General features: G+C 45.0%; 17 non-coding genes across 17 annotated transcripts; all 17 read left to right on the top strand.

The window, feature by feature from the left end:
• The first annotated feature begins 43 nt into the window (after window positions 1–43).
• Window positions 44–115, top strand: trnac-gca (transfer RNA cysteine (anticodon GCA)). The gene has a single exon. It is a non-coding gene; the product is annotated as a tRNA-Cys (tRNA).
• Window positions 116–1,591: 1,476 nt separating this feature from the next.
• Window positions 1,592–1,663, top strand: trnac-gca (transfer RNA cysteine (anticodon GCA)). The gene has a single exon. It is a non-coding gene; the product is annotated as a tRNA-Cys (tRNA).
• A 1,467-nt stretch (window positions 1,664–3,130) lies between these two features.
• Window positions 3,131–3,202, top strand: trnac-gca (transfer RNA cysteine (anticodon GCA)). Its single transcript has one exon. It is a non-coding gene; the product is annotated as a tRNA-Cys (tRNA).
• A 1,476-nt stretch (window positions 3,203–4,678) lies between these two features.
• On the top strand, window positions 4,679–4,750 carry trnac-gca (transfer RNA cysteine (anticodon GCA)). Its single transcript has one exon. It is a non-coding gene; the product is annotated as a tRNA-Cys (tRNA).
• Window positions 4,751–6,226: 1,476 nt separating this feature from the next.
• trnac-gca (transfer RNA cysteine (anticodon GCA)) lies at window positions 6,227–6,298 on the top strand. Its single transcript has one exon. It is a non-coding gene; the product is annotated as a tRNA-Cys (tRNA).
• A 1,467-nt stretch (window positions 6,299–7,765) lies between these two features.
• trnac-gca (transfer RNA cysteine (anticodon GCA)) lies at window positions 7,766–7,837 on the top strand. The gene has a single exon. It is a non-coding gene; the product is annotated as a tRNA-Cys (tRNA).
• A 1,476-nt stretch (window positions 7,838–9,313) lies between these two features.
• On the top strand, window positions 9,314–9,385 carry trnac-gca (transfer RNA cysteine (anticodon GCA)). The gene has a single exon. It is a non-coding gene; the product is annotated as a tRNA-Cys (tRNA).
• A 1,467-nt stretch (window positions 9,386–10,852) lies between these two features.
• On the top strand, window positions 10,853–10,924 carry trnac-gca (transfer RNA cysteine (anticodon GCA)). Its single transcript has one exon. It is a non-coding gene; the product is annotated as a tRNA-Cys (tRNA).
• Window positions 10,925–12,390: 1,466 nt separating this feature from the next.
• trnac-gca (transfer RNA cysteine (anticodon GCA)) lies at window positions 12,391–12,462 on the top strand. Its single transcript has one exon. It is a non-coding gene; the product is annotated as a tRNA-Cys (tRNA).
• A 1,476-nt stretch (window positions 12,463–13,938) lies between these two features.
• Window positions 13,939–14,010, top strand: trnac-gca (transfer RNA cysteine (anticodon GCA)). Its single transcript has one exon. It is a non-coding gene; the product is annotated as a tRNA-Cys (tRNA).
• A 1,467-nt stretch (window positions 14,011–15,477) lies between these two features.
• trnac-gca (transfer RNA cysteine (anticodon GCA)) lies at window positions 15,478–15,549 on the top strand. The gene has a single exon. It is a non-coding gene; the product is annotated as a tRNA-Cys (tRNA).
• A 1,467-nt stretch (window positions 15,550–17,016) lies between these two features.
• On the top strand, window positions 17,017–17,088 carry trnac-gca (transfer RNA cysteine (anticodon GCA)). Its single transcript has one exon. It is a non-coding gene; the product is annotated as a tRNA-Cys (tRNA).
• Window positions 17,089–18,554: 1,466 nt separating this feature from the next.
• On the top strand, window positions 18,555–18,626 carry trnac-gca (transfer RNA cysteine (anticodon GCA)). The gene has a single exon. It is a non-coding gene; the product is annotated as a tRNA-Cys (tRNA).
• A 1,476-nt stretch (window positions 18,627–20,102) lies between these two features.
• trnac-gca (transfer RNA cysteine (anticodon GCA)) lies at window positions 20,103–20,174 on the top strand. Its single transcript has one exon. It is a non-coding gene; the product is annotated as a tRNA-Cys (tRNA).
• A 1,467-nt stretch (window positions 20,175–21,641) lies between these two features.
• trnac-gca (transfer RNA cysteine (anticodon GCA)) lies at window positions 21,642–21,713 on the top strand. The gene has a single exon. It is a non-coding gene; the product is annotated as a tRNA-Cys (tRNA).
• Window positions 21,714–23,189: 1,476 nt separating this feature from the next.
• Window positions 23,190–23,261, top strand: trnac-gca (transfer RNA cysteine (anticodon GCA)). Its single transcript has one exon. It is a non-coding gene; the product is annotated as a tRNA-Cys (tRNA).
• Window positions 23,262–24,728: 1,467 nt separating this feature from the next.
• Window positions 24,729–24,800, top strand: trnac-gca (transfer RNA cysteine (anticodon GCA)). The gene has a single exon. It is a non-coding gene; the product is annotated as a tRNA-Cys (tRNA).
• The last annotated feature ends 1,365 nt before the right edge of the window (window positions 24,801–26,165 follow it).

Consider the following 26,165-nt stretch of genomic DNA (forward strand, 5'->3'; position numbering starts at 1 on the left):
ATGCAACATTGTATGATGAACACAAGCACATCAGCCTGTGCCTGGGGGTATAGCTCAGTGGTAGAGCATTTGACTGCAGATCAAGAGGTCCCTGGTTCAAATCCAGATGCCCCCTCAGAGTCATTCATGTTGCACAACTAATCATTCTGTGCTCCTCAGTGACCATAAGCACTATTTGCCACAAGTGAATCCTTGTGGTGATGAAGGTCGATTGGAGTTTTGGTGATGGAGGCAGCGAGCAAGTGGTTGCAAACAGCAAGCTCCCACAAACGGCAGTGGGATTAATGAAAACACAATCTGCTTTGCTTGCTGGTTCAGCCCAGGACATCTCAGCTGACCTTCAATTAGTGCCGTGAGATCTTTTATGATCACCTGACAAGGCTGACAAGGCAGGCAAGGCCTCATTTTCACATATCATCTGAAAAATGGCCCCTGCAATAAGGCAGCACTTCCGTCTGTATGAAACTGAAGTCTTAGCCTGGGTTGGGTGCTCACATCTTTAGAGTGGGTGAGCTTGAACCCACAAACTTTTGACTCAGTACTGTGAGTGCTACCACTGAGCCTCAGTGGATGAATAGAGCAAGCAGACTAGGGAAGCATTGTCAGAGCGAAGCAGTGCACCAAGAAAAGTGGGAGATTTATATTGAGTTTGAAAACTTTCCACTGGCAGTGGACGAACCATCTCTTTCTCGCACAGCAGGGTTTTGTCCCCAGACGGGCATTAATCTGAAGCACAGGCCAGCGAGACCTTCCCCCATATGTTAATGACCTCGTGCCGGGAATGAGGCTGTGGGCATGGATTGCGGCATTGTGAGGATTGGGTGAATATCTGGCTCGGCATGAAAGGTGCCCCAATGAAGAAAGGCTGGACCTTGTGCGGAAAGCTCATGGTGATATCTGTTAGTTAATTTGCATTGAAGCTCATGGGACACTTGTTATCTGAGAGGGGCTGGAGCATTTGACTACACCTCAAGAGGTCCCTGGTTTGTATCCATGTTCCCTCTCATGAACTCCTATCCTATCACAATAAATCTAACCTACACATACCTTCCTCTTCACCGTGTCCATAATTATCCTGGATTGATATCGCTTTCAAGGCGAACATTTTGCCCATTTTGCCTGTGTTGTGTGTTTGGCAGAGCTGTGTAATTAATCGCACTCCCCTTCTGTTTCCCTGTTGATGGATCCCTTTCAGGAATTTCCTATTGAAAGTTACTATTGAATCTGCTTGCATCACACGTGCAGGCAGTGGATTCCAGATCACAAGAGCTCAATTTGTCAGCAAATGTTTTGTGATGTCGCCTCTTGTTCTTTTGTCAATCACCTTAAATTTGTGTCCTCTGGTTACTGATCCTTGTGCAACTGCAAACAATTTTATTTCCAATGTGAAAATCATTGATGATTTTGAAGAGCTGAAAATTTACACTGCATAAATGTTTTTGCCATTTTTGAAAGAAGGTCGAGCGACTTTTTAAAGCAACGATTAGCATGACTTCGTAATTCCTTGAATTCAGCCATTTTTTCATTTACCTTGTGGTTTTCTGCACTATGCAACATTGTATGATGAACACAAGCACATCAGCCTGTGCCTGGGGGTATAGCTCAGTGGTAGAGCATTTGACTGCAGATCAAGAGGTCCCTGGTTCAAATCCAGATGCCCCCTCAGAGTCATTCATGTTGCACAACTAATCATTCTGTGCACCTCAGTGACCGTAAGCACTATTTGCCACAAGTGAATCCTTGTGGTGATGAAGGTCGATTGGAGTTTTGGTGATGGAGGCAGCGAGCAAGTGGTTGCAAACAGCAAGCTCCCACAAACGGCAGTGGGATTAATGAAAACACAATCTGCTTTGCTTGCTGGTTCAGCCCAGGACATCTCAGCTGACCTTCAATTAGTGCCGTGAGATCTTTTATGATCACCTGACAAGGCAGGCAAGGCCTCATTTTCACATATCATCTGAAAAATGGCCCCTGCAATAAGGCAGCACTTCCGTCTGTATGAAACTGAAGTCTTAGCCTGGGTTGGGTGCTCACATCTTTAGAGTGGGTGAGCTTGAACCCACAAACTTTTGACTCAGTACTGTGAGTGCTACCACTGAGCCTCAGTGGATGAATAGAGCAAGCAGACTAGGGAAGCATTGTCAGAGCGAAGCAGTGCACCAAGAAAAGTGGGAGATTTATATTGAGTTTGAAAACTTTCCACTGGCAGTGGACGAACCATCTCTTTCTCGCACAGCAGGGTTTTGTCCCCAGACGGGCATTAATCTGAAGCACAGGCCAGCGAGACCTTCCCCCATATGTTAATGACCTCGTGCCGGGAATGAGGCTGTGGGCATGGATTGCGGCATTGTGAGGATTGGGTGAATATCTGGCTCGGCATGAAAGGTGCCCCAATGAAGAAAGGCTGGACCTTGTGCGGAAAGCTCATGGTGATATCTGTTAGTTAATTTGCATTGAAGCTCATGGGACACTTGTTATCTGAGAGGGGCTGGAGCATTTGACTACACCTCAAGAGGTCCCTGGTTTGTATCCATGTTCCCTCTCATGAACTCCTATCCTATCACAATAAATCTAACCTACACATACCTTCCTCTTCACCGTGTCCATAATTATCCTGGATTGATATCGCTTTCAAGGCGAACATTTTGCCCATTTTGCCTGTGTTGTGTGTTTGGCAGAGCTGTGTAATTAATCGCACTCCCCTTCTGTTTCCCTGTTGATGGATCCCTTTCAGGAATTTCCTATTGAAAGTTACTATTGAATCTGCTTGCATCACACGTGCAGGCAGTGGATTCCAGATCACAAGAGCTCAATTTGTCAGCAAATGTTTTGTGATGTCGCCTCTTGTTCTTTTGTCAATCACCTTAAATTTGTGTCCTCTGGTTACTGATCCTTGTGCAACTGCAAACAATTTTATTTCCAATGTGAAAATCATTGATGATTTTGAAGAGCTGAAAATTTACACTGCATAAATGTTTTTGCCATTTTTGAAAGAAGGTCGAGCGACTTTTTAAAGCAACGATTAGCATGACTTCGTAATTCCTTGAATTCAGCCATTTTTTCATTTACCTTGTGGTTTTCTGCACTATGCAACATTGTATGATGAACACAAGCACATCAGCCTGTGCCTGGGGGTATAGCTCAGTGGTAGAGCATTTGACTGCAGATCAAGAGGTCCCTGGTTCAAATCCAGATGCCCCCTCAGAGTCATTCATGTTGTACAACTAATCATTCTGTGCTCCTCAGTGACCGTAAGCACTATTTGCCACAAGTGAATCCTTGTGGTGATGAAGGTCGATTGGAGTTTTGGTGATGGAGGCAGCGAGCAAGTGGTTGCAAACAGCAAGCTCCCACAAACGGCAGTGGGATTAATGAAAACACAATCTGCTTTGCTTGCTGGTTCAGCCCAGGACATCTCAGCTGACCTTCAATTAGTGCCGTGAGATCTTTTATGATCACCTGACAAGGCTGACAAGGCAGGCAAGGCCTCATTTTCACATATCATCTGAAAAATGGCCCCTGCAATAAGGCAGCACTTCCGTCTGTATGAAACTGAAGTCTTAGCCTGGGTTGGGTGCTCACATCTTTAGAGTGGGTGAGCTTGAACCCACAAACTTTTGACTCAGTACTGTGAGTGCTACCACTGAGCCTCAGTGGATGAATAGAGCAAGCAGACTAGGGAAGCATTGTCAGAGCGAAGCAGTGCACCAAGAAAAGTGGGAGATTTATATTGAGTTTGAAAACTTTCCACTGGCAGTGGACGAACCATCTCTTTCTCGCACAGCAGGGTTTTGTCCCCAGACGGGCATTAATCTGAAGCACAGGCCAGCGAGACCTTCCACCATATGTTAATGACCTCGTGCCGGGAATGAGGCTGTGGGCATGGATTGCGGCATTGTGAGGATTGGGTGAATATCTGGCTCGGCATGAAAGGTGCCCCAATGAAGAAAGGCTGGACCTTGTGCGGAAAGCTCATGGTGATATCTGTTAGTTAATTTGCATTGAAGCTCATGGGACACTTGTTATCTGAGAGGGGCTGGAGCATTTGACTACACCTCAAGAGGTCCCTGGTTTGTATCCATGTTCCCTCTCATGAACTCCTATCCTATCACAATAAATCTAACCTACACATACCTTCCTCTTCACCGTGTCCATAATTATCCTGGATTGATATCGCTTTCAAGGCGAACATTTTGCCCATTTTGCCTGTGTTGTGTGTTTGGCAGAGCTGTGTAATTAATCGCACTCCCCTTCTGTTTCCCTGTTGATGGATCCCTTTCAGGAATTTCCTATTGAAAGTTACTATTGAATCTGCTTGCATCACACGTGCAGGCAGTGGATTCCAGATCACAAGAGCTCAATTTGTCAGCAAATGTTTTGTGATGTCGCCTCTTGTTCTTTTGTCAATCACCTTAAATTTGTGTCCTCTGGTTACTGATCCTTGTGCAACTGCAAACAATTTTATTTCCAATGTGAAAATCATTGATGATTTTGAAGAGCTGAAAATTTACACTGCATAAATGTTTTTGCCATTTTTGAAAGAAGGTCGAGCGACTTTTTAAAGCAACGATTAGCATGACTTCGTAATTCCTTGAATTCAGCCATTTTTTCATTTACCTTGTGGTTTTCTGCACTATGCAACATTGTATGATGAACACAAGCACATCAGCCTGTGCCTGGGGGTATAGCTCAGTGGTAGAGCATTTGACTGCAGATCAAGAGGTCCCTGGTTCAAATCCAGATGCCCCCTCAGAGTCATTCATGTTGTACAACTAATCATTCTGTGCTCCTCAGTGACCGTAAGCACTATTTGCCACAAGTGAATCCTTGTGGTGATGAAGGTCGATTGGAGTTTTGGTGATGGAGGCAGCGAGCAAGTGGTTGCAAACAGCAAGCTCCCACAAACGGCAGTGGGATTAATGAAAACACAATCTGCTTTGCTTGCTGGTTCAGCCCAGGACATCTCAGCTGACCTTCAATTAGTGCCGTGAGATCTTTTATGATCACCTGACAAGGCTGACAAGGCAGGCAAGGCCTCATTTTCACATATCATCTGAAAAATGGCCCCTGCAATAAGGCAGCACTTCCGTCTGTATGAAACTGAAGTCTTAGCCTGGGTTGGGTGCTCACATCTTTAGAGTGGGTGAGCTTGAACCCACAAACTTTTGACTCAGTACTGTGAGTGCTACCACTGAGCCTCAGTGGATGAATAGAGCAAGCAGACTAGGGAAGCATTGTCAGAGCGAAGCAGTGCACCAAGAAAAGTGGGAGATTTATATTGAGTTTGAAAACTTTCCACTGGCAGTGGACGAACCATCTCTTTCTCGCACAGCAGGGTTTTGTCCCCAGACGGGCATTAATCTGAAGCACAGGCCAGCGAGACCTTCCCCCATATGTTAATGACCTCGTGCCGGGAATGAGGCTGTGGGCATGGATTGCGGCATTGTGAGGATTGGGTGAATATCTGGCTCGGCATGAAAGGTGCCCCAATGAAGAAAGGCTGGACCTTGTGCGGAAAGCTCATGGTGATATCTGTTAGTTAATTTGCATTGAAGCTCATGGGACACTTGTTATCTGAGAGGGGCTGGAGCATTTGACTACACCTCAAGAGGTCCCTGGTTTGTATCCATGTTCCCTCTCATGAACTCCTATCCTATCACAATAAATCTAACCTACACATACCTTCCTCTTCACCGTGTCCATAATTATCCTGGATTGATATCGCTTTCAAGGCGAACATTTTGCCCATTTTGCCTGTGTTGTGTGTTTGGCAGAGCTGTGTAATTAATCGCACTCCCCTTCTGTTTCCCTGTTGATGGATCCCTTTCAGGAATTTCCTATTGAAAGTTACTATTGAATCTGCTTGCATCACACGTGCAGGCAGTGGATTCCAGATCACAAGAGCTCAATTTGTCAGCAAATGTTTTGTGATGTCGCCTCTTGTTCTTTTGTCAATCACCTTAAATTTGTGTCCTCTGGTTACTGATCCTTGTGCAACTGCAAACAATTTTATTTCCAATGTGAAAATCATTGATGATTTTGAAGAGCTGAAAATTTACACTGCATAAATGTTTTTGCCATTTTTGAAAGAAGGTCGAGCGACTTTTTAAAGCAACGATTAGCATGACTTCGTAATTCCTTGAATTCAGCCATTTTTTCATTTACCTTGTGGTTTTCTGCACTATGCAACATTGTATGATGAACACAAGCACATCAGCCTGTGCCTGGGGGTATAGCTCAGTGGTAGAGCATTTGACTGCAGATCAAGAGGTCCCTGGTTCAAATCCAGATGCCCCCTCAGAGTCATTCATGTTGCACAACTAATCATTCTGTGCACCTCAGTGACCGTAAGCACTATTTGCCACAAGTGAATCCTTGTGGTGATGAAGGTCGATTGGAGTTTTGGTGATGGAGGCAGCGAGCAAGTGGTTGCAAACAGCAAGCTCCCACAAACGGCAGTGGGATTAATGAAAACACAATCTGCTTTGCTTGCTGGTTCAGCCCAGGACATCTCAGCTGACCTTCAATTAGTGCCGTGAGATCTTTTATGATCACCTGACAAGGCAGGCAAGGCCTCATTTTCACATATCATCTGAAAAATGGCCCCTGCAATAAGGCAGCACTTCCGTCTGTATGAAACTGAAGTCTTAGCCTGGGTTGGGTGCTCACATCTTTAGAGTGGGTGAGCTTGAACCCACAAACTTTTGACTCAGTACTGTGAGTGCTACCACTGAGCCTCAGTGGATGAATAGAGCAAGCAGACTAGGGAAGCATTGTCAGAGCGAAGCAGTGCACCAAGAAAAGTGGGAGATTTATATTGAGTTTGAAAACTTTCCACTGGCAGTGGACGAACCATCTCTTTCTCGCACAGCAGGGTTTTGTCCCCAGACGGGCATTAATCTGAAGCACAGGCCAGCGAGACCTTCCCCCATATGTTAATGACCTCGTGCCGGGAATGAGGCTGTGGGCATGGATTGCGGCATTGTGAGGATTGGGTGAATATCTGGCTCGGCATGAAAGGTGCCCCAATGAAGAAAGGCTGGACCTTGTGCGGAAAGCTCATGGTGATATCTGTTAGTTAATTTGCATTGAAGCTCATGGGACACTTGTTATCTGAGAGGGGCTGGAGCATTTGACTACACCTCAAGAGGTCCCTGGTTTGTATCCATGTTCCCTCTCATGAACTCCTATCCTATCACAATAAATCTAACCTACACATACCTTCCTCTTCACCGTGTCCATAATTATCCTGGATTGATATCGCTTTCAAGGCGAACATTTTGCCCATTTTGCCTGTGTTGTGTGTTTGGCAGAGCTGTGTAATTAATCGCACTCCCCTTCTGTTTCCCTGTTGATGGATCCCTTTCAGGAATTTCCTATTGAAAGTTACTATTGAATCTGCTTGCATCACACGTGCAGGCAGTGGATTCCAGATCACAAGAGCTCAATTTGTCAGCAAATGTTTTGTGATGTCGCCTCTTGTTCTTTTGTCAATCACCTTAAATTTGTGTCCTCTGGTTACTGATCCTTGTGCAACTGCAAACAATTTTATTTCCAATGTGAAAATCATTGATGATTTTGAAGAGCTGAAAATTTACACTGCATAAATGTTTTTGCCATTTTTGAAAGAAGGTCGAGCGACTTTTTAAAGCAACGATTAGCATGACTTCGTAATTCCTTGAATTCAGCCATTTTTTCATTTACCTTGTGGTTTTCTGCACTATGCAACATTGTATGATGAACACAAGCACATCAGCCTGTGCCTGGGGGTATAGCTCAGTGGTAGAGCATTTGACTGCAGATCAAGAGGTCCCTGGTTCAAATCCAGATGCCCCCTCAGAGTCATTCATGTTGTACAACTAATCATTCTGTGCTCCTCAGTGACCGTAAGCACTATTTGCCACAAGTGAATCCTTGTGGTGATGAAGGTCGATTGGAGTTTTGGTGATGGAGGCAGCGAGCAAGTGGTTGCAAACAGCAAGCTCCCACAAACGGCAGTGGGATTAATGAAAACACAATCTGCTTTGCTTGCTGGTTCAGCCCAGGACATCTCAGCTGACCTTCAATTAGTGCCGTGAGATCTTTTATGATCACCTGACAAGGCTGACAAGGCAGGCAAGGCCTCATTTTCACATATCATCTGAAAAATGGCCCCTGCAATAAGGCAGCACTTCCGTCTGTATGAAACTGAAGTCTTAGCCTGGGTTGGGTGCTCACATCTTTAGAGTGGGTGAGCTTGAACCCACAAACTTTTGACTCAGTACTGTGAGTGCTACCACTGAGCCTCAGTGGATGAATAGAGCAAGCAGACTAGGGAAGCATTGTCAGAGCGAAGCAGTGCACCAAGAAAAGTGGGAGATTTATATTGAGTTTGAAAACTTTCCACTGGCAGTGGACGAACCATCTCTTTCTCGCACAGCAGGGTTTTGTCCCCAGACGGGCATTAATCTGAAGCACAGGCCAGCGAGACCTTCCCCCATATGTTAATGACCTCGTGCCGGGAATGAGGCTGTGGGCATGGATTGCGGCATTGTGAGGATTGGGTGAATATCTGGCTCGGCATGAAAGGTGCCCCAATGAAGAAAGGCTGGACCTTGTGCGGAAAGCTCATGGTGATATCTGTTAGTTAATTTGCATTGAAGCTCATGGGACACTTGTTATCTGAGAGGGGCTGGAGCATTTGACTACACCTCAAGAGGTCCCTGGTTTGTATCCATGTTCCCTCTCATGAACTCCTATCCTATCACAATAAATCTAACCTACACATACCTTCCTCTTCACCGTGTCCATAATTATCCTGGATTGATATCGCTTTCAAGGCGAACATTTTGCCCATTTTGCCTGTGTTGTGTGTTTGGCAGAGCTGTGTAATTAATCGCACTCCCCTTCTGTTTCCCTGTTGATGGATCCCTTTCAGGAATTTCCTATTGAAAGTTACTATTGAATCTGCTTGCATCACACGTGCAGGCAGTGGATTCCAGATCACAAGAGCTCAATTTGTCAGCAAATGTTTTGTGATGTCGCCTCTTGTTCTTTTGTCAATCACCTTAAATTTGTGTCCTCTGGTTACTGATCCTTGTGCAACTGCAAACAATTTTATTTCCAATGTGAAAATCATTGATGATTTTGAAGAGCTGAAAATTTACACTGCATAAATGTTTTTGCCATTTTTGAAAGAAGGTCGAGCGACTTTTTAAAGCAACGATTAGCATGACTTCGTAATTCCTTGAATTCAGCCATTTTTTCATTTACCTTGTGGTTTTCTGCACTATGCAACATTGTATGATGAACACAAGCACATCAGCCTGTGCCTGGGGGTATAGCTCAGTGGTAGAGCATTTGACTGCAGATCAAGAGGTCCCTGGTTCAAATCCAGATGCCCCCTCAGAGTCATTCATGTTGCACAACTAATCATTCTGTGCACCTCAGTGACCGTAAGCACTATTTGCCACAAGTGAATCCTTGTGGTGATGAAGGTCGATTGGAGTTTTGGTGATGGAGGCAGCGAGCAAGTGGTTGCAAACAGCAAGCTCCCACAAACGGCAGTGGGATTAATGAAAACACAATCTGCTTTGCTTGCTGGTTCAGCCCAGGACATCTCAGCTGACCTTCAATTAGTGCCGTGAGATCTTTTATGATCACCTGACAAGGCAGGCAAGGCCTCATTTTCACATATCATCTGAAAAATGGCCCCTGCAATAAGGCAGCACTTCCGTCTGTATGAAACTGAAGTCTTAGCCTGGGTTGGGTGCTCACATCTTTAGAGTGGGTGAGCTTGAACCCACAAACTTTTGACTCAGTACTGTGAGTGCTACCACTGAGCCTCAGTGGATGAATAGAGCAAGCAGACTAGGGAAGCATTGTCAGAGCGAAGCAGTGCACCAAGAAAAGTGGGAGATTTATATTGAGTTTGAAAACTTTCCACTGGCAGTGGACGAACCATCTCTTTCTCGCACAGCAGGGTTTTGTCCCCAGACGGGCATTAATCTGAAGCACAGGCCAGCGAGACCTTCCCCCATATGTTAATGACCTCGTGCCGGGAATGAGGCTGTGGGCATGGATTGCGGCATTGTGAGGATTGGGTGAATATCTGGCTCGGCATGAAAGGTGCCCCAATGAAGAAAGGCTGGACCTTGTGCGGAAAGCTCATGGTGATATCTGTTAGTTAATTTGCATTGAAGCTCATGGGACACTTGTTATCTGAGAGGGGCTGGAGCATTTGACTACACCTCAAGAGGTCCCTGGTTTGTATCCATGTTCCCTCTCATGAACTCCTATCCTATCACAATAAATCTAACCTACACATACCTTCCTCTTCACCGTGTCCATAATTATCCTGGATTGATATCGCTTTCAAGGCGAACATTTTGCCCATTTTGCCTGTGTTGTGTGTTTGGCAGAGCTGTGTAATTAATCGCACTCCCCTTCTGTTTCCCTGTTGATGGATCCCTTTCAGGAATTTCCTATTGAAAGTTACTATTGAATCTGCTTCCATCACACGTGCAGGCAGTGGATTCCAGATCACAAGAGCTCAATTTGTCAGCAAATGTTTTGTGATGTCGCCTCTTGTTCTTTTGTCAATCACCTTAAATTTGTGTCCTCTGGTTACTGATCCTTGTGCAACTGCAAACAATTTTATTTCCAATGTGAAAATCATTGATGATTTTGAAGAGCTGAAAATTTACACTGCATAAATGTTTTTGCCATTTTTGAAAGAAGGTCGAGCGACTTTTTAAAGCAACGATTAGCATGACTTCGTAATTCCTTGAATTCAGCCATTTTTTCATTTACCTTGTGGTTTTCTGCACTATGCAACATTGTATGATGAACACAAGCACATCAGCCTGTGCCTGGGGGTATAGCTCAGTGGTAGAGCATTTGACTGCAGATCAAGAGGTCCCTGGTTCAAATCCAGATGCCCCCTCAGAGTCATTCATGTTGCACAACTAATCATTCTGTGCTCCTCAGTGACCATAAGCACTATTTGCCACAAGTGGTGATGAAGGTCGATTGGATTTTTGGTGATGGAGGCAGCGAGCAAGTGGTTGCAAACAGCAAGCTCCCACAAACGGCAGTGGGATTAATGAAAACACAATCTGCTTTGCTTGCTGGTTCAGCCCAGGACATCTCAGCTGACCTTCAATTAGTGCCGTGAGATCTTTTATGATCACCTGACAAGGCTGACAAGGCAGGCAAGGCCTCATTTTCACATATCATCTGAAAAATGGCCCCTGCAATAAGGCAGCACTTCCGTCTGTATGAAACTGAAGTCTTAGCCTGGGTTGGGTGCTCACATCTTTAGAGTGGGTGAGCTTGAACCCACAAACTTTTGACTCAGTACTGTGAGTGCTACCACTGAGCCTCAGTGGATGAATAGAGCAAGCAGACTAGGGAAGCATTGTCAGAGCGAAGCAGTGCACCAAGAAAAGTGGGAGATTTATATTGAGTTTGAAAACTTTCCACTGGCAGTGGACGAACCATCTCTTTCTCGCACAGCAGGGTTTTGTCCCCAGACGGGCATTAATCTGAAGCACAGGCCAGCGAGACCTTCCACCATATGTTAATGACCTCGTGCCGGGAATGAGGCTGTGGGCATGGATTGCGGCATTGTGAGGATTGGGTGAATATCTGGCTCGGCATGAAAGGTGCCCCAATGAAGAAAGGCTGGACCTTGTGCGGAAAGCTCATGGTGATATCTGTTAGTTAATTTGCATTGAAGCTCATGGGACACTTGTTATCTGAGAGGGGCTGGAGCATTTGACTACACCTCAAGAGGTCCCTGGTTTGTATCCATGTTCCCTCTCATGAACTCCTATCCTATCACAATAAATCTAACCTACACATACCTTCCTCTTCACCGTGTCCATAATTATCCTGGATTGATATCGCTTTCAAGGCGAACATTTTGCCCATTTTGCCTGTGTTGTGTGTTTGGCAGAGCTGTGTAATTAATCGCACTCCCCTTCTGTTTCCCTGTTGATGGATCCCTTTCAGGAATTTCCTATTGAAAGTTACTATTGAATCTGCTTGCATCACACGTGCAGGCAGTGGATTCCAGATCACAAGAGCTCAATTTGTCAGCAAATGTTTTGTGATGTCGCCTCTTGTTCTTTTGTCAATCACCTTAAATTTGTGTCCTCTGGTTACTGATCCTTGTGCAACTGCAAACAATTTTATTTCCAATGTGAAAATCATTGATGATTTTGAAGAGCTGAAAATTTACACTGCATAAATGTTTTTGCCATTTTTGAAAGAAGGTCGAGCGACTTTTTAAAGCAACGATTAGCATGACTTCGTAATTCCTTGAATTCAGCCATTTTTTCATTTACCTTGTGGTTTTCTGCACTATGCAACATTGTATGATGAACACAAGCACATCAGCCTGTGCCTGGGGGTATAGCTCAGTGGTGGAGCATTTGACTGCAGATCAAGAGGTCCCTGGTTCAAATCCAGATGCCCCCTCAGAGTCATTCATGTTGTACAACTAATCATTCTGTGCTCCTCAGTGACCGTAAGCACTATTTGCCACAAGTGAATCCTTGTGGTGATGAAGGTCGATTGGAGTTTTGGTGATGGAGGCAGCGAGCAAGTGGTTGCAAACAGCAAGCTCCCACAAACGGCAGTGGGATTAATGAAAACACAATCTGCTTTGCTTGCTGGTTCAGCCCAGGACATCTCAGCTGACCTTCAATTAGTGCCGTGAGATCTTTTATGATCACCTGACAAGGCTGACAAGGCAGGCAAGGCCTCATTTTCACATATCATCTGAAAAATGGCCCCTGCAATAAGGCAGCACTTCCGTCTGTATGAAACTGAAGTCTTAGCCTGGGTTGGGTGCTCACATCTTTAGAGTGGGTGAGCTTGAACCCACAAACTTTTGACTCAGTACTGTGAGTGCTACCACTGAGCCTCAGTGGATGAATAGAGCAAGCAGACTAGGGAAGCATTGTCAGAGCGAAGCAGTGCACCAAGAAAAGTGGGAGATTTATATTGAGTTTGAAAACTTTCCACTGGCAGTGGACGAACCATCTCTTTCTCGCACAGCAGGGTTTTGTCCCCAGACGGGCATTAATCTGAAGCACAGGCCAGCGAGACCTTCCCCCATATGTTAATGACCTCGTGCCGGGAATGAGGCTGTGGGCATGGATTGCGGCATTGTGAGGATTGGGTGAATATCTGGCTCGGCATGAAAGGTGCCCCAATGAAGAAAGGCTGGACCTTGTGCGGAAAGCTCATGGTGATATCTGTTAGTTAATTTGCATTGAAGCTCATGGGACACTTGTTATCTGAGAGGGGCTGGAGCATTTGACTACACCTCAAGAGGTCCCTGGTTTGTATCCATGTTCCCTCTCATGAACTCCTATCCTATCACAATAAATCTAACCTACACATACCTTCCTCTTCACCGTGTCCATAATTATCCTGGATTGATATCGCTTTCAAGGCGAACATTTTGCCCATTTTGCCTGTGTTGTGTGTTTGGCAGAGCTGTGTAATTAATCGCACTCCCCTTCTGTTTCCCTGTTGATGGATCCCTTTCAGGAATTTCCTATTGAAAGTTACTATTGAATCTGCTTGCATCACACGTGCAGGCAGTGGATTCCAGATCACAAGAGCTCAATTTGTCAGCAAATGTTTTGTGATGTCGCCTCTTGTTCTTTTGTCAATCACCTTAAATTTGTGTCCTCTGGTTACTGATCCTTGTGCAACTGCAAACAATTTTATTTCCAATGTGAAAATCATTGATGATTTTGAAGAGCTGAAAATTTACACTGCATAAATGTTTTTGCCATTTTTGAAAGAAGGTCGAGCGACTTTTTAAAGCAACGATTAGCATGACTTCGTAATTCCTTGAATTCAGCCATTTTTTCATTTACCTTGTGGTTTTCTGCACTATGCAACATTGTATGATGAACACAAGCACATCAGCCTGTGCCTGGGGGTATAGCTCAGTGGTAGAGCATTTGACTGCAGATCAAGAGGTCCCTGGTTCAAATCCAGATGCCCCCTCAGAGTCATTCATGTTGCACAACTAATCATTCTGTGCACCTCAGTGACCGTAAGCACTATTTGCCACAAGTGAATCCTTGTGGTGATGAAGGTCGATTGGAGTTTTGGTGATGGAGGCAGCGAGCAAGTGGTTGCAAACAGCAAGCTCCCACAAACGGCAGTGGGATTAATGAAAACACAATCTGCTTTGCTTGCTGGTTCAGCCCAGGACATCTCAGCTGACCTTCAATTAGTGCCGTGAGATCTTTTATGATCACCTGACAAGGCAGGCAAGGCCTCATTTTCACATATCATCTGAAAAATGGCCCCTGCAATAAGGCAGCACTTCCGTCTGTATGAAACTGAAGTCTTAGCCTGGGTTGGGTGCTCACATCTTTAGAGTGGGTGAGCTTGAACCCACAAACTTTTGACACAGTACTGTGAGTGCTACCACTGAGCCTCAGTGGATGAATAGAGCAAGCAGACTAGGGAAGCATTGTCAGAGCGAAGCAGTGCACCAAGAAAAGTGGGAGATTTATATTGAGTTTGAAAACTTTCCACTGGCAGTGGACGAACCATCTCTTTCTCGCACAGCAGGGTTTTGTCCCCAGACGGGCATTAATCTGAAGCACAGGCCAGCGAGACCTTCCCCCATATGTTAATGACCTCGTGCCGGGAATGAGGCTGTGGGCATGGATTGCGGCATTGTGAGGATTGGGTGAATATCTGGCTCGGCATGAAAGGTGCCCCAATGAAGAAAGGCTGGACCTTGTGCGGAAAGCTCATGGTGATATCTGTTAGTTAATTTGCATTGAAGCTCATGGGACACTTGTTATCTGAGAGGGGCTGGAGCATTTGACTACACCTCAAGAGGTCCCTGGTTTGTATCCATGTTCCCTCTCATGAACTCCTATCCTATCACAATAAATCTAACCTACACATACCTTCCTCTTCACCGTGTCCATAATTATCCTGGATTGATATCGCTTTCAAGACGAACATTTTGCCCATTTTGCCTGTGTTGTGTGTTTGGCAGAGCTGTGTAATTAATCGCACTCCCCTTCTGTTTCCCTGTTGATGGATCCCTTTCAGGAATTTCCTATTGAAAGTTACTATTGAATCTGCTTGCATCACACGTGCAGGCAGTGGATTCCAGATCACAAGAGCTCAATTTGTCAGCAAATGTTTTGTGATGTCGCCTCTTGTTCTTTTGTCAATCACCTTAAATTTGTGTCCTCTGGTTACTGATCCTTGTGCAACTGCAAACAATTTTATTTCCAATGTGAAAATCATTGATGATTTTGAAGAGCTGAAAATTTACACTGCATAAATGTTTTTGCCATTTTTGAAAGAAGGTCGAGCGACTTTTTAAAGCAACGATTAGCATGACTTCGTAATTCCTTGAATTCAGCCATTTTTTCATTTACCTTGTGGTTTTCTGCACTATGCAACATTGTATGATGAACACAAGCACATCAGCCTGTGCCTGGGGGTATAGCTCAGTGGTAGAGCATTTGACTGCAGATCAAGAGGTCCCTGGTTCAAATCCAGATGCCCCCTCAGAGTCATTCATGTTGCACAACTAATCATTCTGTGCACCTCAGTGACCGTAAGCACTATTTGCCACAAGTGAATCCTTGTGGTGATGAAGGTCGATTGGAGTTTTGGTGATGGAGGCAGCGAGCAAGTGGTTGCAAACAGCAAGCTCCCACAAACGGCAGTGGGATTAATGAAAACACAATCTGCTTTGCTTGCTGGTTCAGCCCAGGACATCTCAGCTGACCTTCAATTAGTGCCGTGAGATCTTTTATGATCACCTGACAAGGCAGGCAAGGCCTCATTTTCACATATCATCTGAAAAATGGCCCCTGCAATAAGGCAGCACTTCCGTCTGTATGAAACTGAAGTCTTAGCCTGGGTTGGGTGCTCACATCTTTAGAGTGGGTGAGCTTGAACCCACAAACTTTTGACTCAGTACTGTGAGTGCTACCACTGAGCCTCAGTGGATGAATAGAGCAAGCAGACTAGGGAAGCATTGTCAGAGCGAAGCAGTGCACCAAGAAAAGTGGGAGATTTATATTGAGTTTGAAAACTTTCCACTGGCAGTGGACGAACCATCTCTTTCTCGCACAGCAGGGTTTTGTCCCCAGACGGGCATTAATCTGAAGCACAGGCCAGCGAGACCTTCCCCCATATGTTAATGACCTCGTGCCGGGAATGAGGCTGTGGGCATGGATTGCGGCATTGTGAGGATTGGGTGAATATCTGGCTCGGCATGAAAGGTGCCCCAATGAAGAAAGGCTGGACCTTGTGCGGAAAGCTCATGGTGATATCTGTTAGTTAATTTGCATTGAAGCTCATGGGACACTTGTTATCTGAGAGGGGCTGGAGCATTTGACTACACCTCAAGAGGTCCCTGGTTTGTATCCATGTTCCCTCTCATGAACTCCTATCCTATCACAATAAATCTAACCTACACATACCTTCCTCTTCACCGTGTCCATAATTATCCTGGATTGATATCGCTTTCAAGGCGAACATTTTGCCCATTTTGCCTGTGTTGTGTGTTTGGCAGAGCTGTGTAATTAATCGCACTCCCCTTCTGTTTCCCTGTTGATGGATCCCTTTCAGGAATTTCCTATTGAAAGTTACTATTGAATCTGCTTCCATCACACGTGCAGGCAGTGGATTCCAGATCACAAGAGCTCAATTTGTCAGCAAATGTTTTGTGATGTCGCCTCTTGTTCTTTTGTCAATCACCTTAAATTTGTGTCCTCTGGTTACTGATCCTTGTGCAACTGCAAACAATTTTATTTCCAATGTGAAAATCATTGATGATTTTGAAGAGCTGAAAATTTACACTGCATAAATGTTTTTGCCATTTTTGAAAGAAGGTCGAGCGACTTTTTAAAGCAACGATTAGCATGACTTCGTAATTCCTTGAATTCAGCCATTTTTTCATTTACCTTGTGGTTTTCTGCACTATGCAACATTGTATGATGAACACAAGCACATCAGCCTGTGCCTGGGGGTATAGCTCAGTGGTAGAGCATTTGACTGCAGATCAAGAGGTCCCTGGTTCAAATCCAGATGCCCCCTCAGAGTCATTCATGTTGCACAACTAATCATTCTGTGCTCCTCAGTGACCATAAGCACTATTTGCCACAAGTGGTGATGAAGGTCGATTGGATTTTTGGTGATGGAGGCAGCGAGCAAGTGGTTGCAAACAGCAAGCTCCCACAAACGGCAGTGGGATTAATGAAAACACAATCTGCTTTGCTTGCTGGTTCAGCCCAGGACATCTCAGCTGACCTTCAATTAGTGCCGTGAGATCTTTTATGATCACCTGACAAGGCTGACAAGGCAGGCAAGGCCTCATTTTCACATATCATCTGAAAAATGGCCCCTGCAATAAGGCAGCACTTCCGTCTGTATGAAACTGAAGTCTTAGCCTGGGTTGGGTGCTCACATCTTTAGAGTGGGTGAGCTTGAACCCACAAACTTTTGACTCAGTACTGTGAGTGCTACCACTGAGCCTCAGTGGATGAATAGAGCAAGCAGACTAGGGAAGCATTGTCAGAGCGAAGCAGTGCACCAAGAAAAGTGGGAGATTTATATTGAGTTTGAAAACTTTCCACTGGCAGTGGACGAACCATCTCTTTCTCGCACAGCAGGGTTTTGTCCCCAGACGGGCATTAATCTGAAGCACAGGCCAGCGAGACCTTCCACCATATGTTAATGACCTCGTGCCGGGAATGAGGCTGTGGGCATGGATTGCGGCATTGTGAGGATTGGGTGAATATCTGGCTCGGCATGAAAGGTGCCCCAATGAAGAAAGGCTGGACCTTGTGCGGAAAGCTCATGGTGATATCTGTTAGTTAATTTGCATTGAAGCTCATGGGACACTTGTTATCTGAGAGGGGCTGGAGCATTTGACTACACCTCAAGAGGTCCCTGGTTTGTATCCATGTTCCCTCTCATGAACTCCTATCCTATCACAATAAATCTAACCTACACATACCTTCCTCTTCACCGTGTCCATAATTATCCTGGATTGATATCGCTTTCAAGGCGAACATTTTGCCCATTTTGCCTGTGTTGTGTGTTTGGCAGAGCTGTGTAATTAATCGCACTCCCCTTCTGTTTCCCTGTTGATGGATCCCTTTCAGGAATTTCCTATTGAAAGTTACTATTGAATCTGCTTGCATCACACGTGCAGGCAGTGGATTCCAGATCACAAGAGCTCAATTTGTCAGCAAATGTTTTGTGATGTCGCCTCTTGTTCTTTTGTCAATCACCTTAAATTTGTGTCCTCTGGTTACTGATCCTTGTGCAACTGCAAACAATTTTATTTCCAATGTGAAAATCATTGATGATTTTGAAGAGCTGAAAATTTACACTGCATAAATGTTTTTGCCATTTTTGAAAGAAGGTCGAGCGACTTTTTAAAGCAACGATTAGCATGACTTCGTAATTCCTTGAATTCAGCCATTTTTTCATTTACCTTGTGGTTTTCTGCACTATGCAACATTGTATGATGAACACAAGCACATCAGCCTGTGCCTGGGGGTATAGCTCAGTGGTGGAGCATTTGACTGCAGATCAAGAGGTCCCTGGTTCAAATCCAGATGCCCCCTCAGAGTCATTCATGTTGTACAACTAATCATTCTGTGCTCCTCAGTGACCGTAAGCACTATTTGCCACAAGTGAATCCTTGTGGTGATGAAGGTCGATTGGAGTTTTGGTGATGGAGGCAGCGAGCAAGTGGTTGCAAACAGCAAGCTCCCACAAACGGCAGTGGGATTAATGAAAACACAATCTGCTTTGCTTGCTGGTTCAGCCCAGGACATCTCAGCTGACCTTCAATTAGTGCCGTGAGATCTTTTATGATCACCTGACAAGGCTGACAAGGCAGGCAAGGCCTCATTTTCACATATCATCTGAAAAATGGCCCCTGCAATAAGGCAGCACTTCCGTCTGTATGAAACTGAAGTCTTAGCCTGGGTTGGGTGCTCACATCTTTAGAGTGGGTGAGCTTGAACCCACAAACTTTTGACTCAGTACTGTGAGTGCTACCACTGAGCCTCAGTGGATGAATAGAGCAAGCAGACTAGGGAAGCATTGTCAGAGCGAAGCAGTGCACCAAGAAAAGTGGGAGATTTATATTGAGTTTGAAAACTTTCCACTGGCAGTGGACGAACCATCTCTTTCTCGCACAGCAGGGTTTTGTCCCCAGACGGGCATTAATCTGAAGCACAGGCCAGCGAGACCTTCCCCCATATGTTAATGACCTCGTGCCGGGAATGAGGCTGTGGGCATGGATTGCGGCATTGTGAGGATTGGGTGAATATCTGGCTCGGCATGAAAGGTGCCCCAATGAAGAAAGGCTGGACCTTGTGCGGAAAGCTCATGGTGATATCTGTTAGTTAATTTGCATTGAAGCTCATGGGACACTTGTTATCTGAGAGGGGCTGGAGCATTTGACTACACCTCAAGAGGTCCCTGGTTTGTATCCATGTTCCCTCTCATGAACTCCTATCCTATCACAATAAATCTAACCTACACATACCTTCCTCTTCACCGTGTCCATAATTATCCTGGATTGATATCGCTTTCAAGGCGAACATTTTGCCCATTTTGCCTGTGTTGTGTGTTTGGCAGAGCTGTGTAATTAATCGCACTCCCCTTCTGTTTCCCTGTTGATGGATCCCTTTCAGGAATTTCCTATTGAAAGTTACTATTGAATCTGCTTGCATCACACGTGCAGGCAGTGGATTCCAGATCACAAGAGCTCAATTTGTCAGCAAATGTTTTGTGATGTCGCCTCTTGTTCTTTTGTCAATCACCTTAAATTTGTGTCCTCTGGTTACTGATCCTTGTGCAACTGCAAACAATTTTATTTCCAATGTGAAAATCATTGATGATTTTGAAGAGCTGAAAATTTACACTGCATAAATGTTTTTGCCATTTTTGAAAGAAGGTCGAGCGACTTTTTAAAGCAACGATTAGCATGACTTCGTAATTCCTTGAATTCAGCCATTTTTTCATTTACCTTGTGGTTTTCTGCACTATGCAACATTGTATGATGAACACAAGCACATCAGCCTGTGCCTGGGGGTATAGCTCAGTGGTAGAGCATTTGACTGCAGATCAAGAGGTCCCTGGTTCAAATCCAGATGCCCCCTCAGAGTCATTCATGTTGCACAACTAATCATTCTGTGCACCTCAGTGACCGTAAGCACTATTTGCCACAAGTGAATCCTTGTGGTGATGAAGGTCGATTGGAGTTTTGGTGATGGAGGCAGCGAGCAAGTGGTTGCAAACAGCAAGCTCCCACAAACGGCAGTGGGATTAATGAAAACACAATCTGCTTTGCTTGCTGGTTCAGCCCAGGACATCTCAGCTGACCTTCAATTAGTGCCGTGAGATCTTTTATGATCACCTGACAAGGCAGGCAAGGCCTCATTTTCACATATCATCTGAAAAATGGCCCCTGCAATAAGGCAGCACTTCCGTCTGTATGAAACTGAAGTCTTAGCCTGGGTTGGGTGCTCACATCTTTAGAGTGGGTGAGCTTGAACCCACAAACTTTTGACACAGTACTGTGAGTGCTACCACTGAGCCTCAGTGGATGAATAGAGCAAGCAGACTAGGGAAGCATTGTCAGAGCGAAGCAGTGCACCAAGAAAAGTGGGAGATTTATATTGAGTTTGAAAACTTTCCACTGGCAGTGGACGAACCATCTCTTTCTCGCACAGCAGGGTTTTGTCCCCAGACGGGCATTAATCTGAAGCACAGGCCAGCGAGACCTTCCCCCATATGTTAATGACCTCGTGCCGGGAATGAGGCTGTGGGCATGGATTGCGGCATTGTGAGGATTGGGTGAATATCTGGCTCGGCATGAAAGGTGCCCCAATGAAGAAAGGCTGGACCTTGTGCGGAAAGCTCATGGTGATATCTGTTAGTTAATTTGCATTGAAGCTCATGGGACACTTGTTATCTGAGAGGGGCTGGAGCATTTGACTACACCTCAAGAGGTCCCTGGTTTGTATCCATGTTCCCTCTCATGAACTCCTATCCTATCACAATAAATCTAACCTACACATACCTTCCTCTTCACCGTGTCCATAATTATCCTGGATTGATATCGCTTTCAAGACGAACATTTTGCCCATTTTGCCTGTGTTGTGTGTTTGGCAGAGCTGTGTAATTAATCGCACTCCCCTTCTGTTTCCCTGTTGATGGATCCCTTTCAGGAATTTCCTATTGAAAGTTACTATTGAATCTGCTTGCATCACACGTGCAGGCAGTGGATTCCAGATCACAAGAGCTCAATTTGTCAGCAAATGTTTTGTGATGTCGCCTCTTGTTCTTTTGTCAATCACCTTAAATTTGTGTCCTCTGGTTACTGATCCTTGTGCAACTGCAAACAATTTTATTTCCAATGTGAAAATCATTGATGATTTTGAAGAGCTGAAAATTTACACTGCATAAATGTTTTTGCCATTTTTGAAAGAAGGTCGAGCGACTTTTTAAAGCAACGATTAGCATGACTTCGTAATTCCTTGAATTCAGCCATTTTTTCATTTACCTTGTGGTTTTCTGCACTATGCAACATTGTATGATGAACACAAGCACATCAGCCTGTGCCTGGGGGTATAGCTCAGTGGTAGAGCATTTGACTGCAGATCAAGAGGTCCCTGGTTCAAATCCAGATGCCCCCTCAGAGTCATTCATGTTGTACAACTAATCATTCTGTGCTCCTCAGTGACCGTAAGCACTATTTGCCACAAGTGAATCCTTGTGGTGATGAAGGTCGATTGGAGTTTTGGTGATGGAGGCAGCGAGCAAGTGGTTGCAAACAGCAAGCTCCCACAAACGGCAGTGGGATTAATGAAAACACAATCTGCTTTGCTTGCTGGTTCAGCCCAGGACATCTCAGCTGACCTTCAATTAGTGCCGTGAGATCTTTTATGATCACCTGACAAGGCTGACAAGGCAGGCAAGGCCTCATTTTCACATATCATCTGAAAAATGGCCCCTGCAATAAGGCAGCACTTCCGTCTGTATGAAACTGAAGTCTTAGCCTGGGTTGGGTGCTCACATCTTTAGAGTGGGTGAGCTTGAACCCACAAACTTTTGACTCAGTACTGTGAGTGCTACCACTGAGCCTCAGTGGATGAATAGAGCAAGCAGACTAGGGAAGCATTGTCAGAGCGAAGCAGTGCACCAAGAAAAGTGGGAGATTTATATTGAGTTTGAAAACTTTCCACTGGCAGTGGACGAACCATCTCTTTCTCGCACAGCAGGGTTTTGTCCCCAGACGGGCATTAATCTGAAGCACAGGCCAGCGAGACCTTCCCCCATATGTTAATGACCTCGTGCCGGGAATGAGGCTGTGGGCATGGATTGCGGCATTGTGAGGATTGGGTGAATATCTGGCTCGGCATGAAAGGTGCCCCAATGAAGAAAGGCTGGACCTTGTGCGGAAAGCTCATGGTGATATCTGTTAGTTAATTTGCATTGAAGCTCATGGGACACTTGTTATCTGAGAGGGGCTGGAGCATTTGACTACACCTCAAGAGGTCCCTGGTTTGTATCCATGTTCCCTCTCATGAACTCCTATCCTATCACAATAAATCTAACCTACACATACCTTCCTCTTCACCGTGTCCATAATTATCCTGGATTGATATCGCTTTCAAGGCGAACATTTTGCCCATTTTGCCTGTGTTGTGTGTTTGGCAGAGCTGTGTAATTAATCGCACTCCCCTTCTGTTTCCCTGTTGATGGATCCCTTTCAGGAATTTCCTATTGAAAGTTACTATTGAATCTGCTTGCATCACACGTGCAGGCAGTGGATTCCAGATCACAAGAGCTCAATTTGTCAGCAAATGTTTTGTGATGTCGCCTCTTGTTCTTTTGTCAATCACCTTAAATTTGTGTCCTCTGGTTACTGATCCTTGTGCAACTGCAAACAATTTTATTTCCAATGTGAAAATCATTGATGATTTTGAAGAGCTGAAAATTTACACTGCATAAATGTTTTTGCCATTTTTGAAAGAAGGTCGAGCGACTTTTTAAAGCAACGATTAGCATGACTTCGTAATTCCTTGAATTCAGCCATTTTTTCATTTACCTTGTGGTTTTCTGCACTATGCAACATTGTATGATGAACACAAGAACATCAGCCTGTGCCTGGGGGTATAGCTCAGTGGTAGAGCATTTGACTGCAGATCAAGAGGTCCCTGGTTCAAATCCAGATGCCCCCTCAGAGTCATTCATGTTGCACAACTAATCATTCTGTGCACCTCAGTGACCATAAGCACTATTTGCCACAAGTGAATCCTTGTTGTGATGAAGGTCGATTGGAGTTTTGGTGATGGAGGCAGCGAGCAAGTGGTTGCAAACAGCAAGCTCCCACAAACGGCAGTGGGATTAATGAAAACACAATCTGCTTTGCTTGCTGGTTCAGCCCAGGACATCTCAGCTGACCTTCAATTAGTGCTGTGAGATCTTTTATGATCACCTGACAAGGCAGGCAAGGCCTCATTTTCACATATCATCTGAAAAATGGCCCCTGCAATAAGGCAGCACTTCCGTCTGTATGAAACTGAAGTCTTAGCCTGGGTTGGGTGCTCACATCTTTAGAGTGGGTGAGCTTGAACCCACAAACTTTTGACTCAGTACTGTGAGTGCTACCACTGAGCCTCAGTGGATGAATAGAGCAAGCAGACTAGGGAAGCATTGTCAGAGCGAAGCAGTGCACCAAGAAAAGTGGGAGATTTATATTGAGTTTGAAAACTTTCCACTGGCAGTGGACGAACCATCTCTTTCTCGCACAGCAGGGTTTTGTCCCCAGACGGGCATTAATCTGAAGCACAGGCCAGCGAGACCTTCCCCCATATGTTAATGACCTCGTGCCGGGAATGAGGCTGTGGGCATGGATTGCGGCATTGTGAGGATTGGGTGAATATCTGGCTCGGCATGAAAGGTGCCCCAATGAAGAAAGGCTGGACCTTGTGCGGAAAGCTCATGGTGATATCTGTTAGTTAATTTGCATTGAAGCTCATGGGACACTTGTTATCTGAGAGGGGCTGGAGCATTTGACTACACCTCAAGAGGTCCCTGGTTTGTATCCATGTTCCCTCTCATGAACTCCTATCCTATCACAATAAATCTAACCTACACATACCTTCCTCTTCACCGTGTCCATAATTATCCTGGATTGATATCGCTTTCAAGGCGAACATTTTGCCCATTTTGCCTGTGTTGTGTGTTTGGCAGAGCTGTGTAATTAATCGCACTCCCCTTCTGTTTCCCTGTTGATGGATCCCTTTCAGGAATTTCCTATTGAAAGTTACTATTGAATCTGCTTGCATCACACGTGCAGGCAGTGGATTCCAGATCACAAGAGCTCAATTTGTCAGCAAATGTTTTGTGATGTCGCCTCTTGTTCTTTTGTCAATCACCTTAAATTTGTGTCCTCTGGTTACTGATCCTTGTGCAACTGCAAACAATTTTATTTCCAATGTGAAAATCATTGATGATTTTGAAGAGCTGAAAATTTACACTGCATAAATGTTTTTGCCATTTTTGAAAGAAGGTCGAGCGACTTTTTAAAGCAACGATTAGCATGACTTCGTAATTCCTTGAATTCAGCCATTTTTTCATTTACCTTGTGGTTTTCTGCACTATGCAACATTGTATGATGAACACAAGCACATCAGCCTGTGCCTGGGGGTATAGCTCAGTGGTAGAGCATTTGACTGCAGATCAAGAGGTCCCTGGTTCAAATCCAGATGCCCCCTCAGAGTCATTCATGTTGCACAACTAATCATTCTGTGCACCTCAGTGACCGTAAGCACTATTTGCCACAAGTGAATCCTTGTGGTGATGAAGGTCGATTGGAGTTTTGGTGATGGAGGCAGCGAGCAAGTGGTTGCAAACAGCAAGCTCCCACAAACGGCAGTGGGATTAATGAAAACACAATCTGCTTTGCTTGCTGGTTCAGCCCAGGACATCTCAGCTGACCTTCAATTAGTGCCGTGAGATCTTTTATGATCACCTGACAAGGCTGACAAGGCAGGCAAGGCCTCATTTTCACATATCATCTGAAAAATGGCCCCTGCAATAAGGCAGCACTTCCGTCTGTATGAAACTGAAGTCTTAGCCTGGGTTGGGTGCTCACATCTTTAGAGTGGGTGAGCTTGAACCCACAAACTTTTGACTCAGTACTGTGAGTGCTACCACTGAGCCTCAGTGGATGAATAGAGCAAGCAGACTAGGGAAGCATTGTCAGAGCGAAGCAGTGCACCAAGAAAAGTGGGAGATTTATATTGAGTTTGAAAACTTTCCACTGGCAGTGGACGAACCATCTCTTTCTCGCACAGCAGGGTTTTGTCCCCAGACGGGCATTAATCTGAAGCACAGGCCAGCGAGACCTTCCCCCATATGTTAATGACCTCGTGCCGGGAATGAGGCTGTGGGCATGGATTGCGGCATTGTGAGGATTGGGTGAATATCTGGCTCGGCATGAAAGGTGCCCCAATGAAGAAAGGCTGGACCTTGTGCGGAAAGCTCATGGTGATATCTGTTAGTTAATTTGCATTGAAGCTCATGGGACACTTGTTATCTGAGAGGGGCTGGAGCATTTGACTACACCTCAAGAGGTCCCTGGTTTGTATCCATGTTCCCTCTCATGAACTCCTATCCTATCACAATAAATCTAACCTACACATACCTTCCTCTTCACCGTGTCCATAATTATCCTGGATTGATATCGCTTTCAAGGCGAACATTTTGCCCATTTTGCCTGTGTTGTGTGTTTGGCAGAGCTGTGTAATTAATCGCACTCCCCTTCTGTTTCCCTGTTGATGGATCCCTTTCAGGAATTTCCTATTGAAAGTTACTATTGAATCTGCTTGCATCACACGTGCAGGCAGTGGATTCCAGATCACAAGAGCTCAATTTGTCAGCAAATGTTTTGTGATGTCGCCTCTTGTTCTTTTGTCAATCACCTTAAATTTGTGTCCTCTGGTTACTGATCCTTGTGCAACTGCAAACAATTTTATTTCCAATGTGAAAATCATTGATGATTTTGAAGAGCTGAAAATTTACACTGCATAAATGTTTTTGCCATTTTTGAAAGAAGGTCGAGCGACTTTTTAAAGCAA

Source organism: Pristiophorus japonicus, chromosome 21, assembly GCF_044704955.1.
Source record: "Pristiophorus japonicus isolate sPriJap1 chromosome 21, sPriJap1.hap1, whole genome shotgun sequence".
Taxonomy (NCBI): domain Eukaryota; kingdom Metazoa; phylum Chordata; class Chondrichthyes; family Pristiophoridae; genus Pristiophorus; species Pristiophorus japonicus.